The sequence below is a fragment of the Lolium perenne genome, chromosome 3 (assembly GCF_019359855.2).
Source record: "Lolium perenne isolate Kyuss_39 chromosome 3, Kyuss_2.0, whole genome shotgun sequence".
Taxonomy (NCBI): domain Eukaryota; kingdom Viridiplantae; phylum Streptophyta; class Magnoliopsida; order Poales; family Poaceae; genus Lolium; species Lolium perenne.
Genome location: NC_067246.2, coordinates 101,723,887 through 101,731,550, shown reverse-complemented (window position 1 = coordinate 101,731,550; position 7,664 = coordinate 101,723,887).

Sequence of the window (7,664 nt, the reverse complement as noted above, 5' to 3'; positions counted from 1 at the left end):
GATTGGGGGATAAAGACCTCGGATGAGGTGGTCAACGAAACTGACCCGATACTCGATTGGAGGCCTTGGATAGCTCTCCTCCTTGGGGAAGCGGAGGGAGTTCTCCTTCTTGTTGAACCCCATCTTCTTCAGTAGGTTCATATCTTGGGCGGAGATCTTGGATCTTTCCCATTCGGCACTTCCCAGATCCGCCGTCACCATCTTGGACTCCGGAGTGTTGTGCCTGGTCAAACGGGCGCGCGGTGGCATCAATGAGCCTAGCGGAGAAGCGTGTGAGTGTGGTGGAGCGCTTGAAGCAATGAGAGCAATGGAGGATTTTGCAGAGGAGAAGCAGAGGTGCGGCGCGAGCGAAAGGACTAGAGGAGGAAGACGATGCCTTTTTATAGAGGTGCGGTGAATCGACGCACCGTTGGATTGAGAGATTGCGGGACAGATGGTGTACACGTGGACAAGGTGTAAAAAGTATTTTCATACAGACGAGAAAGAACAGGCGCTACAGTACGTGCGCCAGGAAAAGCGGAGGACGTGTGTCCCCCACTTGCGCGACGTGTCAATACGATGTGTAATTTGGGCCTGCAAGGCAGTGAGAGACAACTTCTCGCGTTTTCCAGGAACAGCGGTCGTGGCTATCGTCAGCAGTGATGTCACATTAACAAGAGGAAGTTTCGACTAAGCAGCTTCATAAAAAAAGGGCGATAGCAGAGGATTATGGACTATTTTGAGAGCTTTTGATCAAATACAAGTTTTTGATCAAATGCTCGGGGGCTACTTTGGAAAATTCGAGAAAGACAAAATAGAAATGGCGAGAGCCAATGATCATATACAAGTATTTCCTCATAGCCTCGGGGGCTACTCCCATCGGGAGCGCTGTTCGCGCACCCGAGAGATTTGAAAAATTATGCGACACATGAAAAATATAGCGACATAGGGCGTGGAGCCTACACCCAAGCACAAGTCCTTGGTTGTAGCCTCGGGGGATACTCCCATCGGGAACGCTGTTCGCGTGTGATACGTCCAATTTGCATCACTATTTTGTATCATAATTTGCTGTTATTCATTGATATATTTCATATTTGGACACAATACTTATGTTATTTCATCTATTTTGCATGTTTCATCATTATTGGAGGATCGAGCACCGGAGCCAGGATTCTGCTGGAAAAAGCACCGTCAGAACGCAATATTTCGGAAGATCAACTGTGGAAGGAAATTATACCAAAAATCCTATTTTTCCAGATGACGAAGGAAGCCAGAAGGGGGAGCTGAGAAGGCCCAAGGTGGGGCCAGACCACAGGCCGGCGCGGCCCATGGCCTGGCCGCGCCACCTTGTGGTGTGGGGGCCCCACAGCCCCTTTCGCCTCCTTTTCTTCGCGAAACCCTTCGTCCCGAAGACCTAAGCCACAGAGGGTACCTCGCGAAGAGCCACAGCCGCCTCTGCGGGGCGGAGAAGACCAGAGAGAAAAGAGCTCTCCGGCGGGCAGGAATCCACCGGGGAAATTCCCTCCCGGAGGGGGAAATCGACGCCATCGTCACCGTCATCGAGCTGGACATCATCTCCATCACCATCATCATCATCTCCACCATCATCACCGCCGTCTCCACCGCTGGACACCGTCACCGCCGTAGCAATTTGGGTTTGATCTTGATTGTTTGATAGGGGAAACTCTCCCGGTATCGATTTCTACTTGTTGTTGATGCTATTGAGTGAAACCATTGAACCAAGGTTTATGTTCAGATTGTTATTCATCATCATATCACCTCTGATCATGTTCCATATGATGTCTCGTGAGTAGTTCGTTTAGTTCTTGAGGACATGGGTGAAGTCTAACTGTTAGTAGTGAACTATGGTTGAGTAATATTCAATGGTATGATATTTAAGTTGTGGTGTTATTCTTCTAGTGGTGTCGTGTGAACGTCGACTACACGACACTTCACCTTTATGGGCCTAGGGGAATGCATCTTGTACTCGTTTGCCGATTGCGGGGTTGCCGGAGTGACAGAAACCTAAACCCCCGTTGGTATATCGATGCAGGAGGGATAGCAGGATCTGAGAGTTTAAGGCTGTGGTTAGATTTATTCTTAATTACTTTCTTGTAGTTGCGGATGCTTGCAAGGGGTATAATCACAAGTATGTATTAGTCCTAGGAAGGGCGGTACATTAGCATAGGTTCACCCACACAACACTTATCATAACAATGAAGATTATTTAGCCGTATGTAGCGAAAGCACTAGACTAAAATCCCGTGTGTCCTCGAGAACGTTTGGTCATTATAAGTAAACAACCCGGCTTGTCCTTTGTGCTAAAAAGGATTGGGCCACTCACTGCAATTGTTACTCTCGCACTTTACTTACTCGTACTTTATTCACCTGTTACATCAAAACCCCCTGAATACTTGTCTGTGAGCATTTACAGTGAATCCTTCATCGAAACTGCTTGTCAACACCTTCTGCTCCTCGTTGGGATCGACATTCTTACTTATCGAAAATACTACGATACACCCCCTATACTTGTGGGTCATCAAGACTATTTTCTGGCGCCGTTGCCGGGGAGTGAAGCGCTATTGGTAAGTGGAATTGGTAAGGAAAACCTTTACTGTTTGTGCTGATTTTATTTCTGCTGCTATAAGTCATTATGGAGAGATCTTCTCTTCAATTTCTATTTGGGAAATCTACTACTACTGCAACGGTAGTGGATGAGGCGCCAGGTGAGGAAGTGATACCATATAAAATACCTATGAAAATTATTGAACGTGTTATGGATAACCGCTATGAAGGGGATGGAACTGTCCATCCTGGTGATCATTTACTGTTTTTGCATGAATTATGCGGGTTATTCAAATGTGCAGGTATTGCTATGAATGAAGTTAGAAAGAAACTATTCTCTATATCGCTGTCTGGTAAAGCGACGCATTGGTATAAATTGCTGAAGAATGGTGATTCTCTTGATTGGGAGGACATTGTACCTTTATTTTATTCTAAATTCTATCCTCCAAGTGAAATTCACAAAGATCGTAACCGCATATATAATTTCTGGCCTCATGATGGAGAAAGTATTGCCCAAGCTTGGGGGAGATTGAAGTCTTTAATGCTCAAATGCCCCATTCATGAGCTTCCTGGTAATGTTATTATTGATAATTTCTATGCAAGACTTTCTTTTCAAGACAAGACCTTGCTGGATACTTCTTGTTCTGGATCATTTACACGTAACAAAGAAGAGTTTAAAAGGGACCTTCTTGATCGGATCCAAGAAAATACTGAAGGTTGGGAGAACGACAAGGATAGAGAATCAGGTATAATTTATGATTATAAATGCATTGAAGCTTTTATGGATACTGATAAATTTCGTAACATGAGTGCTACATATGGTCTTGATTCTCAAGTTGTTGCAAATCTTTATAAAGCTTTTGCCTCTCATTATGAATTGCCTAAGAAGAATTTTGATAAGTATCATGAACCGTATAAAGATAAAATTGATTCATCTATTAATAAATGCGTTGTAGTTGAAACTGCTGATCATGTTATTCCTGAAGCTTATATTGAAAAAACTCCTTTCCCTGCTAAAATGAAGGAGTACTCTGTTATAAATAGTGCGGTTCATAAAAGTGAAAAGAAACCTGTAGAACCTGAAGAACAAATAAAAGTTGAACCTGCTGTTGCAATAGTTAAAGATCTTGTGACTGAAAATGTGGAGGATGGTCATATTATTTTCTGTGAAGATGCTTCTAATATTGTTTCACATCCTAATAAACCCAAACAAGTTAGTGTTCCTATGCTATCTGTTAGAATTGGTGATCATTGCTATTATGGTTTATGTGATATTGGTGCAAGTGTTAGTGATATTCCTTATGAGCTTTATACGGAGATTATGCACGAAATTGGTTCTTGTGAACTTGAAGATATTGATGTGGTTATTCAGCTGGCTAATAGAGAAACTATTTCTCCAATTGGTATTGTTCGAGATGTGGAAGTTCTATGTGGTAAGATTAAATATCCTGCTGACTTTTTGGTACTTGGTTCTTATTTTAGTGATTATTGTCCTATTATTTTTGGTAGACCTTTTCTAAATACTTGTGGAGCTATTATAGATTGCAAGAAAGAGAAAATTTTGACTAAATTTGCTGGTGAATCTTATGAGTTTAACTTCTCTAAATTTACCAAAACTCCTTATAAAGCTGATTTGCCTAATAATAATTTTAAAATGGAACAGTGTGCATCTATTGTTCTTGTTCCTAATAATCCTTTGCAGCAACATTTGGAGGATAGCGAGAGTGAAGTTTTTAGGAAAGAAAGAGATGAGCTTGAGGAAATTTTTCTTCGCCAACCTATTCTTAAGCATGATTTACCGGTGGAAGATCTGGGTACAACACCGCCACCAAAGGAAGATCCTGTCTTTGATTTAAAACCATTGCCTGATAATCTTAAATATGCTCATATTGATGATAAGAAAATATATCCTGTTATTATTAGTTCTAAGCTTACAGAGTTTGAAGAAGAAAGGCTATTGGAAATATTGAAGAAACACCGAGGCGCTATTGGCTACACTCTTGATGATTTGAAGGGGATTTCTCCTTCTATTTGCCAACATGCTATTAATATGGAAGATGATGCAAAGCCTGTTGTTGAACATCAGCGTCGTCTAATTCCGAAGATGAAGGAGGTGGTAAGGAATGAGGTATTAAAACTTCTTGAAGCTGGTATTATATATCCTATTGCTGATAGTAGATGGGTTAGTCCTATGCATTGCGTTCCCAAGAAAGGAGGAATGACTGTTGTGCCTAATGATAATGATGAGCTCATCCCTCAAAGAGTAGTTGTAGGGTATAGAATGTGCATTGATTTTCGAAAAGTTAATAAAGTTACTAAGAAAGATCATTACCCTTTACCATTTATTGATCAAATGCTAGAAAGATTGTCTAAAAATACTCATTTTTGCTTTCTTGATGGTTATTCGGTTTTCACAAATTGTCGTTAAAACTAAAGATCAAGAGAAAACCACTTTTACTTGTCCCTATGGAACTTATGCTTATAGGCGTATGCCTTTTGGTTTATGTAATGCTCCTGCTACTTTTCAAAGATGCATGTCTGCTATTTTTCATGGCTTTTGTGAGAGTATTGTGGAAGTATTCATGGATGATTTTTTCGTCTATGGGAATTCTTTTGATAGTTGCTTGCGAAACCTTGATAAAGTTTTGCAGAGATGTGAAGAAACTAACCTTGTTCTTAATTGGGAGAAATGCCACTTTATGGTTAATGAAGGAATTGTATTGGGACATAAAATTTCTGAGAGAGGTATTGAAGTTGATAGAGCTAAAGTTGAAGCAATTGAGAAGATGCCCTATCCGAGGGATGTTAAAGGTATTCGTAGTGTTCTTGGTCATGCTGGGTTTTATAGGGGATTTATTAAAGATTTCTCCAAGATTTCAAAGCCTCTTACTAATCTTCTTCAAAAAGACGTACCTTTTGTTTTTGATGATGATTGTAAGGAAGCTTTTGAAACTCTAAAGAAATCCTTAACAACTGCTCCTGTAGTTGAACCTCCTGATTGGAATTTGCCTTTTGAAATTATGTGTGATGCTAGTGATTTTGCTATAGGCGCTGTTCTTGGACAGCGAGTAGATAAAAAACTGAATGTTATTCATTATGCTAGTAAAACTCTTGATGCTGCTCAAAGAAATTATGCTACAACTGAAAAAGAATTATTAGCTGTAGTCTTTGCTTGTGATAAATTTAGATCTTATATTGTTGATTCAAAAGTTACGATTCATACTGATCATGCTGCAATTAGATACCTTATGACAAAGAAAGATGCTAAGCCGAGGCTTATTAGATGGGTACTTCTTTTGCAAGAATTTGATTTACATATTGTAGATAGGAAAGGTGCTGATAATCCTGTCGCTGATAATTTGTCTAGATTGGAAAATATTGCTTATGATCCTGTTCCTGTTAATGATAGTTTTCCAAATGAACAATTGGCTGTAATAAAGGTGAGCTCGCGAGACAGTCCTTGGTATGCTGCTTATGCTAACTTTATTGTTTCCAAGTACTTGCCTCCAACCTTTTCAGCTCAGCAAAGGAGGAAATTCTTTTATGACTTGAGGCATTATTTCTGGGATGACCCACACTTATATAAAGAAGGAGTGGATGGTATTCTGCAAAGGTGTGTTCCCGAATATGAACAACAAGAGATATTGAGTAAATGTCATGGTAGTGCTTATGGAGGACATCACGCCGGAGAAAGAACCGCGCAAAAGGTTCTACAATCAGGTTTTTATTGGCCAACTCTCTTCAAGGATGCGAAAGTTTATTTTATCTTGTGATGAATGCCAAAGGGTTGGTAATATCTCCAGACGTAATGAAATGCCTATGAATTATACTCTTGTTATTGAACCATTTGATTGTTGAGGATTTGACTTCATGGGACCTTTTCCGTCTTCAGAAGGTAACACTCATATACTTGTTGCTGTTGATTATGTTACTAAATGGGTGGAAGCCATACCTACAAAAAGTGCTGATGGTGAGACCTCTTTAAGAATGCTTTTAGACATTATTTTTCCTAGATTTGGAGTGCCTAGATATATTATGACTGATGGAGGTTCTCATTTTATTCATGGAGGTTTTAGAAAAACTCTTGCTAGGTATGGTATTAATCATAGAATTGCTTCCGCTTATCATCCTCAAACTAGTGGGCAAGTAGAATTATCAAATAGAGAGATTAAATCTATCTTGCAAAAGACTGTTAATAAAACTAGAAAGAATTGGGCTAGTAAATTGAAGGATGCACTATGGGCTTATAGAACTGCTTATAAAAATCCCATGGGAATGTCACCTTATAAAATGGTTTATGGGAAAGCTTGTCATTTACCTTTAGAACTAGAGCACAAAGCTTATTGGGCTGTTAGAGAATTAAATAAAGATCCTAAACTTGCCGGTAATAAGAGGTTGTTGCAATTGAGTTCTCTAGATGAATGGAGAAGTGAAGCTTATGAAAATGCTAAACTCTTTAAAGAAAAAGTTAAAAAAATGGCATGATAGAAGGATTATCAAAAGAGAATTTAATATTGGGGATAAAGTCCTATTGTATCGGTCTCGTCTCAGATTCTTTGCAGGGAAATTACTCTCGAAATGGGAAGGACCATATGTTGTCGAGGAGGTGTATCGTTCAGGAGCAATCAAAATTAGCTCTCTCCAAGGCAATGCCACGCAAGTGGTGAATGGACAAAGACTCAAGCATTATATCTCAGGTGATTCCTATAATGTTGATGTTGATATTATTCGAGTGGAAACACCGGAGGCTTTCATCAAAGGACAAATTGACAGTCCGCCAGAACTCGACTTTGAATAGGTAACAAGATCGTAATGAAAAGTACGCAATTTACTTTCCGAACAATATTTTTGCTGTTTTTGGAAAATATGAAAAATTACGAGATCGAAACGGAGTGGAAAAGACGCACGAGGGCGTGCCACCATAGGCCGGCGCGGCCTGGCCTGGGCCCGCGCCGCCCTATGGTCTGGCCGCCTCGTCGCCCCTTTCCGACTCTGGTTCGATCTGGTACTTTCCTTTTGTCGTGAAAATTTTTGCTATATAATCCCCCGGACCCCTGGAGGTCCGTATATCGTTTTCTCGACGTGTTTTGTTTCGAGCTGTTTCTGCCAGGATCCGTTTT